Below are 12,425 nucleotides of genomic sequence, written 5' to 3' on the forward strand. Positions count from 1 at the left end.
AGTTATTTTGTGATTTAAGAATAGGAATTTATTCAAACGGTTACAGCTGCATTGGCAGCTGACACTGAGATGCTAAATATGAATATTGCTATTTAAATGATCTGCCAAGCATTCTCTCAGTGACTTCCAATCCCACTGCTGTGCAGTGCAGATTAAATCACCAGTCAAAAAGGAATGTGATGCAGCACTGCTGTCCTTAATTAGGTTTAGCTAATAAATTCCCACAGTTAATTGCACAGTATAACAGTTTATATGTCTGTAGTGTGGAACTACTGGAACAATATTACACTAACCATGCAGATGCAGATGATGCTCGGACTACAAACCTCTTGCTGAAATGTGCTAAGATAACATATTAACTAAAAAAAGGTAACATGCAACTTGTCCAAAAAAGCAAAAACAAACAAACAAACAAAAAAACAGAATTATTTCTTATCATGTCATGATTTCAGATCACCAAGTTATCAGTGCTTCTTCATGGGTGATCATTAATGTTTTGTCTCAAGTGCATTCTGACATGAACTGTGGGAACTGACAATCTCAAAAATCACATTTAAACACATTTTGGTGATATTAGCAATCTCTTTTTGATGATTTCATGTGGAGTTTTAATCAAATAATCCATGTCTCTAGATGATCTTGCAGGTCTTGGAAAAGTGGAGGAGAACCCAAGGCATGAGAAATTACTGTGGAATCATGATATTATGACATTCATGGTACTAGAAGGATGAAGATCACTGTGGAGTCAAGGTACTAGAAGAGTGAAGATCACCCTTCAAGGTATTAAAGAGTCATGCTATTAAAATGTAACTGTAATGGTAGTAATGGGAATCATAATGCGGGGAGCATCTTTATTAGAATATTCAAGTCTCCTGATGCAATAATAAACAAGTTTCATCGTAGGCTCCTTCAATTCCAACAAGCATAAGGAGACAGTAACGACAGGTGAAGTAAGAGATAAATGTAATAAGACACTACAGTATTGGGAGGCAATAAAGCATTGCCATGTTTAGATGTGAGACTTAGCATTCACACACTGGAGATGCACACCTCTACAAACATACCTGCGTAAGAAAACAAATGCCAAGCAATTCATCTGCATCTGTGTTGCCTCTATCTTTATGCAATGAAAATTAACAAATTGATTCAAAAGATCGCATATCTATCACTGTCGGTCTATTCAATTCTAAATACAATATAGATTTTTTATCAACCTATTTACTGGGTTTGTTGAAAGTATTTACCTTGAAAGAGATCAATCAGCACTCTGCAACCTGCACTAGGACACTGAATGTCTCCTGCTAGACAGATAAAGACACTGTCAACTCACAAATTAATACCTAAGCACATATCTACCTCGCAGGTAGATATCTTTGAAACACCCTACATATTTCTCTTAAGCTTGAATATGTGAGGCTATACCACATATAGCTTATTTTCAAGAACTTGTAAAATAACACAGAATGTATCATTTTAAAGCAATAAAATATTTTGAAAACAATATTTTAGACTTCATTGTAGAAGTCAAACAAAGAAACCTCTGCAGTTAACGTACACTCATATATTTCTTTGAAATACATAATTTTGAAAACTTCTCAGCTACTCACTAATAGTCATATTAATATTTTACATTTCCCCCTTAAATCAATGTGGCGTCTAAGATTTTTTAAAATATTTTGTATTGCATAGTACAGCAACAAGCAAAACTCAGGGCATGTTATTCTAAAGTTATGGTGGCAGGGAAAACTGGAAGTTTGAACAAATAGCAGCAACAACTACAATAAGCAGAGTTTTCATTCCACCCCCACCTAAACTGCAGGATGGGACAAACAGTCAAAAATTTAGCTGGGGTGAAAGGTGATGTTGTAATAGGGGCAAAGCTATTCTTATTCACAAAAGATGGTGGCAGCAGTAGTCCTATTTGAAATATGAGAGTAAATGCAAAGTTAACATTCAACCCAAGTGCTCAAAATAAGAGTAAACTGCAGAGAAAGACAAAAGAATCTGCATCAGTTATAGTTTGGGTTCTAAAAGGAAATAAACTGGAACTCTCAAATGGATTGTCGACAACAGTTCCAAGTTAGTTTTTTAGCTAGTGGAAAAAGAATTGGATTTCATACATGAATTTCAATCTGTTATGGTAACTGTTTGTGTTTGTGAGTGTTTGTATGTGTGTTTGTGTGGGAGTGACAGATTGTTTTAAACACAATCCAGATTGTGTTTTTGCAACATGTTGTAACATAACTTGTTATGAACATCCAGGTGTATAGATCTTGCTCAAGGATAAATGAACATTTTTTAAAGAGAAATGGACAGTTCGAAATTATGAAATTATGGTTCAAAAGGATCAAACAATTTCTCAGGTAGCTTATTTAATGAAAAAAGAAAAGGAAGAAAAGAAAAATAAACCTGAAATAAAGAAAAGAAAAGAAAGAAGTGACCTTAAGAGCATAGCTGAGCCCTATATGTTTACAGCCGTCTTTCTTTCTTTTTACTGACCAGGAATTCCATGTCAGCTTTTGTGTTTACACTGTCTTGAGTCTGCATGTGTGTGTTGGACAGTTATGACCTGATCAATTCACTTGTACAGTTTTTGCACTAATACTACCCCACTGATATTTCAGACACAAATCTAAATCCATACGAGCTCTGCTATGGATTGGCTTACTGGCCTTACATACCAGGAGTTTGTTGCTGAGACTGGCTGGGACATGCAGAAGTCATATTAAAATCAGTATTACTAGTTCCAGATGTATATGAAATTTCTCTTGGTGTATATGTTTATATACAGTATGTGCCACAAATATATGCAAATTAAAGTGTGCGAGTAAACTGACTACAGGAGAGGAAAGTGAGGGAGGTCTTTATCAAGAAGGATTATGGCATGTTGTATACAGTGGTTGTCTACACTGCAGTCTGTGCTATAAAATGTATGTGTAAATATTCAAAGACTAAGGGATTTGAAAAACTGTTCTTAGGAGTCTTACTGCCTGGGGAATGAAGCTCCAGAGGTGGCGGTTGGTCCAAGGCTTTAGCGGTCCCTCTCTTGGTCTCTGCTGAGGTAAGATCCATTGTAAGCGAGAGATACCATGCATACGGTCCCATACTCTTTTGCTCATTCGTGATGATTAAAGGTTTTCGAGGATGGAGAGCCAGCAGCCAATGCTTTTCTCTACATATTGTACAACCTACTGTTGTGTACTCTTGATGTGTGAAGTTGCAGAGCCAAATCAGACAGAGATGGAGGAAGTGAAGATTCTATTAGGCTAGTGTAGACCAGCAGTGCCTGAGGCAGTCCACATTTCTTTAGCTGATTCAAGAAATGAAAGTACATAACTGCATAACTGCAGTGCTGTGTCTTTCCCATTTGACATTCTGAAGGTTGAGACATGAATTTCTTGTAACAGATGGATTAGGCTTTCTTCTGAAGTCAATAGTCATCTACAAGTTTTCAAGTATTCAGATTGAGGTTCTTAGCTCCACACTGTAACGTAGAGTGTTCATGAGGTGGACACATATGCTGAGAAGTGTGACATTTATTAAAGTCAAATCCATAATCAGAGTTATAGTCATGGTCCAGGGTCATAGAGTCAATTCAAAGAGTCAGGGCAAACATAATAAACAACATGAAAAAAAACCACAATAACAAAAAGGGGATGGAGGCTATAACAAAAATACAATAAACACGAACAAGCTAAGCAACACAGGCAGAGCAAACAATAAGGGCTTAGAATACAAGCAGAGGCTAGGAATAACAACGACCAGTAAACTAACAGGGAACAACGCGTGGTTTAAATACAATATATGACAAGACAAAGGTGATACAAAAGAGAGTGAAAACCAAAACAAGGACTGGAACGGGAATGGAGAAAATGAAACAATAGTAGGAGGGGCCAACCGTGACATACACCATGACATCAGACACCTAACTTCCTCCTTGTATGCATTGTAAGAGATGAGAGCAATTAAAGTAGTGTTGATTGCAAACTTAATAAGCTTAAGAGAGTCATTGTAAGTCATTGTAATTGTAAAAAGATCTACATCTGCAGTAAGCAACACTTTCCCTTCCTTCTTTTTCCTTGTGTGCCCTCTGAAACATACCATATAGAACTCACCTATTCACTCATCACCCATTTTATTGGAAACATTTATTAAAAAGGCCTCATACAGTTAGAGACTATAACCAATCTGTTGCCATTTACAGTATGTGTTGGCCATCCTCAGACTGTTCTCAGTATCCTGTTTCACCTGGCTGGATCTTTTCATGTGGCAGACCACTTTCAACCCAGAACTGACAATAAAAAGTTTAAAAACTCCAGCAACACCACTGTACCTGATACACTCATTACAGTGCAACTGCCACCACCATGCCACTTCTAACACTGCTGTATTGAGAGTAATACACCACCTAAACAATATCCAGTCAGCAGTGGTCCTGAACTGACAGGTGATGAGTAAGTTAGAGGAGATTGTATATGGAAGTAAATGAGCTACAGTAAGTAATCATATACCTATGAAACAGTCAGTGTGAATAGGAATTTCTCCTAAAATAGGTGGGGAATGTCATTGATCTTAATGGATCATGGGGGTTAATTTGGTTCAATTGTTAAACAGTCTTTCATTTCTTGAAGTTTGCTTGTCTAAGGGGCTCAGTATATTTATAAGCTTATTGCTTTATTCAGGTTAATTTGTTGCAATGGTATGATAAATGGATAAGAAGTGCAGAGGTGTGGTATCATAGAGGATGTCCCAGTGAACAGACACTGTAAGAAGAGATAAGAGTGCTACTGAATAGGCCTACAGCTTGTTAGTGAGAAACAGGAGCACTTCTGATTAACCCACAGACTTGACACACTGAGAGACTCTGTTTATCTAGCTCACTGCTTTACTCACCCAGGCAGTTTATGTGAAGCAATATATTTTTACTTTGAGACGAGGAGTGTGCTGGAGACCGTCACTTAGGAAGGTTAAATGAGAACTTTGTCTGCTATGCAGGGAGCTGGCTTTTTGGTCTGGTGGTCAGATCTCATATTTATTTCCTGTTAGACCTGGATAAGGTGGCTGCTGTCAGCCTTTTTTACACATGATGTCAGAAGTGGGATGGTGGCAAGGCCATCGGGAGTATGTCATAGGTTGATGAACCCACCCCTGCTGTGATGGTATGGTGTAGCCCAATGTAAGGACCCCTGATGAGGAGCATGTGTGTGGCCCTGATGGAAAGGGTAGTTGGAGGGACACACGGACATGTTTTGTGCAGGGGCACCCCCCGGAGGTGAAGGCATTGTGATAGAGACTGTCACCCCTCTGAAGGGGAGGATGGTGTGACTGAGACTGTCACTTAGGATAGTTAAATGGGTACTTTGGCTGCTATGCCAGAGAGCTGGCTCTTTGGTCTGGTGGGCTCACATTTACCTCCTGTTAGACCTGGGTTCAAGTGCCGGGTAGGGTGGTTGCTTTCAGCCTTTGTTACAGGGAGCAGTGTGTGCATGGTGACTGATAGGCATTGGAGAATGTAGAGGGGCTTGTTCTTGTTTCATTTTTATAGGGTTTCTTCATTTTCATTTTTAGTAGTGAACTTTGTATGAACTACGTTTACATTTTGGCAATTAGCTGATGCTTTTATCCAAAGCAACTTACAATTATGACTGAGTACAATTCAAGTGGACTTATGTCACAACATTTGGCAGCTGGCCATTTAGCCCATATTTCAAGAGATACCAAGTGATTTGCTCAATTTCAAAGGTCCAGGTGGGTTGTAATATTAATTTTAAGATATAATTCAAGAAATATTTAGAATAAAAAAAGCATTTGAGATTTTATAGTAAGAATAATCAACATGTATGTAAGTAAAAGTGTATGTGTAATTTCCTCTGTGTTGTTTTTTGTGTGGTAGTTATGCACTGGAACTTTACCAACCATATTCGTAGACTTGTTTGAAACACCTGCTTGTTTCCTATATCTGAGCCAAAGTGACTGGCATGCCTCAAGAAATAGATCTGATTCCACAGTATTGATTCTATATGTTAAGGTATTGCAAACAGACTTACATGTAGCAACATTTAACTAATACAATGTGAAAGAGTCACCTTGCCATCACCTACGACTGCCTCCTGCAGGAGCGACGTCGTTATCTCCACCGGGGTTTGCCACAATGGGAGGGAACCATACCAGCCGGGCATACCAACACCCCAGAGGAGCCTATGCAGCCGGGTGCAGCAGGGGTACGGCACAAGCCAGGAGAACAAATGAAAAGCAGCAATGCGGTGAGTTGCTCCCCGATCTGCTCGATATTTAAAGTGCCAGTTGAAGTGTTTTATAAGGGCCATCTGCTTTCTGCCTCTGCACTAGCTGACAGCAGGGAATGTCATGGACTGGGGTTTTGCAAAGAGTTTGGGCATAAAAGCCATTGCCCTACCCTCCCTGCTAAGTGTGCAGGCCCTGGATGGGGGCCCTGTAGGCTCGGGTTACATTACCCATGTCACTCCCCGTGTCGTCCTCGTAACCGACGGGGAGCACACGGAACACATTGCTTTTTATCTCCTTTCCTCCCTCGCTCACCCTCTCATGCTAGGTCTACCATGGCTGCATGCTCACAATCCGCACATACTATGGACTGACAACCGCATTCTGTAGTGGGCGCCCTCATGCTACAGACGGTGCTTCCCTAACAAGGCTGTGCCGCTCCAGGCGAGCTCTATAGCTGGCCCCGGAGTAGACAAACAGGTCACCATTCCTCTCGCGTCCTCTGTACTGCCTCTGTCACAAGAACATAATAAAAAATCACAAGGTCCTTAGCAGGCTTTAAAGGCCCTGCACAGTATTTTTCCTCCTAAATCAAAATATTGTATTATTATTATTATTATTATTAGTTACATTTGTATAGTGCCTTTCTCAGACACAAGGACACTTTACAGATATCAGCTTTTACAACCACACACTGATGAGAAGAGGCAGCCAATTTGTGCACAGCGTACTGTCTATCGGAAACCACAGCCCCCTGGGGGACTGCACCGGTTGCAGGGGATGGGCAGGAGGTTAAGACCAGGACAGAGAATCAACCATCACTGGACATACATACACACAGGTTACATTCATACAGGACAATTTAGAATATCCTTCAACCTACCCATATTAGCAGGAAGTATGTGATTATCTTTGACATCATAGATAACACTGACTGATCTTCTTGGTTGTTAGACTTCAGAGTAGACATTTTACAGTGAATTCATTTGTTAATTGGGTTCAATAGAGCTCTTGATTTGCCAGCAGATTAAAGTTTAAAGCAACAGCTTTCCCAACACTTACTGGAGGTAATTTGGTTGATAGCTTGGTAAGTCTTTATTTTGAATTAACAGTCATTGTTTTCATTTGACACTTTCTTCAATAATGCAGTAAGCAACAAGAATATAACAAAACAAATAATGCAGCCTAACATTTGCTAATTTTATGTAACTTAGCTCAGCTACAAATTTATTTTATAATGTTATATGATACACTGACATTTTTGAAATTACTAGTAGTCATTGACTGTTTAGCTCCTCCCATGTATAATCAAAGCCTATTAGCTAGACCTAGTTAACCAGCCGAATATATGCTAGCGAGCTAGCTAACATTAATTAACAGCAGTAATGTAAACATGAACAATATGTAATAAATGCACAGATGATACCACCGCTCTAAATATGTTGTTAAAAAGTAAAATGTGGCATGCTCTAATTGATTAGCTTCTATTTAAACATGGCATGGATTCTGCTGTTGACCGAGACCTCTAACAGCTTTTTACCACTTCAAGTTCAGACAGGTAAAGCCATATTGATGTGATCTGATTTGAAGCATGCACCATACTGACTTCGGTGATTACATTTGACACTGAAGTGGTCAATCAATCCATTGGGGTCCACAAAGAAGAATGGTGAGAGCCAACACAGAAAAAAAGTAAATTCAAAACACTCCTTTTAATGTTGTGTTATGGTAAAAAATTGAAAGGTAACTGGAATATATAAAATTCTTTGCAGAAATATTTATTTTTCACCGATTTTAAAAAACAACTTGTGCAGGACCTTTAAACGCAAATAAACCTCGATTAAGAAGAGCACATGAAAAAAAATATTTATTTATTCAACAATAACTAGTCCAAAATGCTGAAACAGTGTGTACAAAATTAAGTATACTGTTACTGCTTCCATAGGGATTAAGATGATAAGTAGCAGCCAGCTGCTGCTAATAAAATGTCCTTGATTATTTGATCATCAGTGAGTGTGATCACCTCTATTAAAGCAGAGGTTTGCTGGTCTGGAGCATTCAGGTGTGTGTTAAAATGATACCAAGGAGCAAAGACATCAGCAATGATCTTAGAGAAGCTATTGTTGCTGTCCATCATTCTACAGTTAGAAAGATTATTCATAAGTGGAAAACAATCTCACAATCTCGCAATGAGAGATATCTTCTTAGTGCAACTGAGAAGTTCTCTTTTCCCTGCAAGAAAGATGGGAGTGGTCAACAGTCAGGGGTAGTGTTCCAAGGTGTAATTGGCCACTTAAGATGCCCAGGTTTGCCTAAACAGTTTTGTCTTGTCTCATGAAACATTAATACAAAAGAAGAAAGAATGCATTTTAATACAAAAATGTAGTAGCCTTGGAAAGTGGATTGACATGACCTCTAAATAAATGCCACAGTTGTTTGCCATTTATGTCCAAAGTCTATATTAACCCAGCAATCTCTGAGCTATTTTGAGTGGTGTTTTTTTTTTTAACACTAGCACTTAAGTATCATTAACCATGTGAACAGGAGCTATGCTTGTTTTCGGAATACAGAATAGTGCTCGTAGAATGCATACACTGGAATTCTCCCCCTCCCCCACTGTACCACATGAGCTGAACTGAAAGGATATGTATCCAAGAGCAGAACCCACTCATCAATAGACTTGTGATTTCATGTCTGTTGTAACACATGTAATGGTTCTCTAACAGTTCTTTGTAAAAGATATGTGGCTGCAGACACAGCCCCAGAGTTACCAACATTCATTGGTTGTTAGACTTCAGAGGTTTTCCTACAGCCAGAACTTTCATAACAGTGTGTGGTGTGCTGGCTATTAATAATATTCTTAATATTTAATATTTTAGATGGATTGTTTCTTGAAATCAGGCTCCCTGTCTCTTACTTGTTTGAGTTTGCAGAAAGTTGCCTGGCTGCTTCCAACAGACAGCTGTGCCTCTTTCCTCTCTTTATCTCCAGTTCCCTCAGTCCGCAGGCCAGAGAGCAGTCCAACTGAGGCATTACACGCTAACCAGAACTGTCACTTCAACTGCATTCATCAGAAGCAGAGGCCTGGCCTCTGACTCAGGCCTCCTGGCCTCTAGGAGACAGTGTGCTGATAATGCACAAAAAAAAAAAAACCATTCAGTTTGTACTGACCTGGTGAAAATTAAGGACTTGGAACAACAAAGATAGATCCGGTCTAAATTGTTTCTTGATAGTGTTAGATTGCAGATTCTTTCTGCATTGGTGACCTTGGGGACTCCACAGCAAACACTGAAACACATATATGTATGAAGAAAAATTGGCCAAGGGAGAGAGCAGCAGCATATGATGACATGCTGTAGCAGTCTGATTACTTTAAGTTGGCATATAACTCTTTACTAAGTGGAGGTGTTATGCATAGGTGAGAAATGTCTAGATAGTTAACAGTGATTCATTAGAAACCAAGTAGGGTCTCTTCCTGCCAAATGGAGGAATTACAATGAGAAGACAGCTTGAATGTGAATAGAACAGGGGAAAACAGAATCTAACACTCCCACAATTTGTATTGGTAATATGACTCTACTACACTTTGCTCACCAATTTAAATATATATATGGTAATTTGTGTATAGTACATGCAGTAATTGTATATGTGCTTAACATATCTCATAAAAACAATTGAATTCATGAAGAAAACTTGGGAAAGACAAATCGCTACTGGGAAAACTTACTCTCCTCAGTTTTCACTGGATATTTGACAAGATTTTAATCTGACAAGGAATCCAAATAAAAACACAAGAAATTCTATTCACTGAAAAGCTAGGACCTGTCAGTCACTGGATCTCAGTTGTAGCCTTTTAGCAACAAGGTGATAGTGTTCCTTCTTCCTACTGGTAGCTGCTCTTGTAAAACTACATGCCTGCTGAAATTTGGTCCCACATTTTTAGAAATAATTTCTTCCCTCATTGCTGATTCCAAAGACTATTTCCCTAATATGGGAAATGGAATGGATGTTCCAGCAGTGACATCAAGAGCTACCAGAACAGAGGTGAGGTGATGGTATAAGTACAAGTGGGGTTAATACAGTATAGGTGTATTAGTGGTTAGAGTACAAGGTGTTAGGAGTTAGACATAGATTTGACAAAAGATGAAAGAATCATAATTTCACCATGTAGTTGAGTGGGCTCTGCCTTGCTCCCATTCAATCTGGAAACTTTTTAATTTTGTATTGTATGTTTAACACTTTCCAGTAAATGATGGAGCAGAACAGTTATTACTTTCCCTGTAGCATGCACTGCAGAAGACAGATGGCAAGTAGCTTGGTTAGTAAACTGTTAGATCACAGATGCTCGCTTCATCAGTTACCTAGGGAACTTCACAGTAAACACCATCAACATGTAGATTTATGAAGAAAAATTGTTTATTTTCAGATATGATTGGCCAGCAGCACATGAGTGTATACTATAGCAGTCTTTCTCTTTGAGAAAAATGTAACTTATTATTATTATTGAAATAACTAAAATGGATTTAAAATATATTTTACTGTATATCCCAGAATCGTTAAAGTATTTAAAATAAACTGACAAGAAATGTACTTGCATCACCTTTTACCAAAGATGTACACAAATGAATTACATCTATCTCAGATCATACTGAGCTAATGGCATACAGTATAAAGGTGTGTGCACAGTACAAATACCTCAGTAATTAGCATTAGTTGCTGCATGACCATCATCTTCCTCATCTTCATCCCAAGTGGGACATAAGGTTTTGACTATTTTTTGGCTTGACCCCAGGAAAGATTAATATTTCTCAGCTCAAGAACTATGGATCTGCATCATGTTCTTTGGTCAACCTTGCTTCCTATTACCAAGCGGGATCCTTCTGAGAGCCACTTTAGGGAGTGGAGGAGTTGCATAATTTGCAGAATCACACCATCACAAATTCAATTTACAAAGTTGAGACCTTATTTGGCCAAAGGATCTTTCAAATCTTCCTAAGATGGACGTTATGGAAGGCGTTGATCTTTTTCATTTCCAGTTCCACAACACTCCATTATTCAGAGCCACACAGCAATATACATTACTGAAGTAAATACTTTGGTATTCAAACTATACTGATTGAACTTCCAGATGGAATGAAGTCATATAAAAGCTATTCTAGCTGCCCAAGTATGTGAAGTTTTCTATATCTTCTAATGACTGGCTTTTATGTGTTGCTGCTGGTGTTTCCTGATATTTTCCCCTTTTTCTCTTTCCCTTGTTGCAGGTTATTCACTCAGTTAACTCTGTCCCTCATCATTAATGCCTGTACAATCACATACTCACAGATGACATGCAGTGGGACTGTGACACCCTCGAACAGCTTGCTCAACCATTCTCTAAATACATTGCTGCTCTTATTCTGGCTCTCTCTCTCTCTCTCTCTCTCTCTCTCTCTCTCTCTCTCTCTCTCTCTCTCTCTCTCACTCTTGCTCGAACACTACCTCTCTTATTTGTTGGTTTGTTTCTACTCATTTGTGTTTTGACTTGTTGCTATATATTGTGTCTTCTGACTTTGTCTTGGATTTCTATAGGATTCTGAGTTTGAATAGTAGTTGGGTACTGTCAGCAGTGTACATAATTACACTTTTGGTATTGGTTTATTCACTGGCTTGTCTGCTTGGATTGAGAACAGGTAGCAGGTGCATGCACCTGCATCACATGCATCACATAGGTTTGTGCATGTTGTCTATACACATTAGGTAAGCAGGTGTGTGCCAACCTCTGTATTTTTAGGTTTATCTTAGACTACCGTTTTTACACTACATTCAACACTACATTCCTGTTGTACACTACATTCAAGTTAGGTAAGAGGTTTAAAATACAGATCAAGGTAGTGGCAAATTTTGTTTCTTTCTTTGCTTGTGTACTGTCTAAGTTTGCTCTCCAAGTTAGCACCTGTGCTTAGCTCTTTCACTGTACATATGTGTGTATTGTTATAACCCTGTCTAGGCTGGGAGGCCGTAACATTGGGGTTTGAGTGTTACAGAAGTAGAAATCAGTAATGGAATGAATAACCAGACAAAGTTGACAGCAAAGATCTAGTATACTTACACGTTTTGGTGTTTAAAGACAAGAAACTGGTGCAATCACATCAGGAGTGACCAAGGCCAACACAACAAACAAAACCACACTAGAAACAAAA

General features: G+C 38.8%; 1 long non-coding RNA gene across 1 annotated transcript in view; it reads left to right on the forward strand.

Moving 5' to 3' along the window:
- Positions 1 to 6,191: 6,191 nt before the first annotated feature.
- Positions 6,192 to 12,425, forward strand: part of LOC145651125 (uncharacterized) — a 29,265-nt gene continuing 23,031 nt past the window's right edge. Inside the window, exon 1 of the long non-coding RNA XR_014116828.1 lies at positions 6,192 to 6,263. This is a non-coding gene — a long non-coding RNA (uncharacterized LOC145651125). The remainder of the gene's footprint in view (positions 6,264 to 12,425) is intronic.

The sequence above is a fragment of the Electrophorus electricus genome, chromosome 14, assembly GCF_041902795.1.
Source record: "Electrophorus electricus isolate QZ-2024a chromosome 14, ASM4190279v1, whole genome shotgun sequence".
NCBI lineage: Eukaryota > Metazoa > Chordata > Actinopteri > Gymnotiformes > Gymnotidae > Electrophorus > Electrophorus electricus.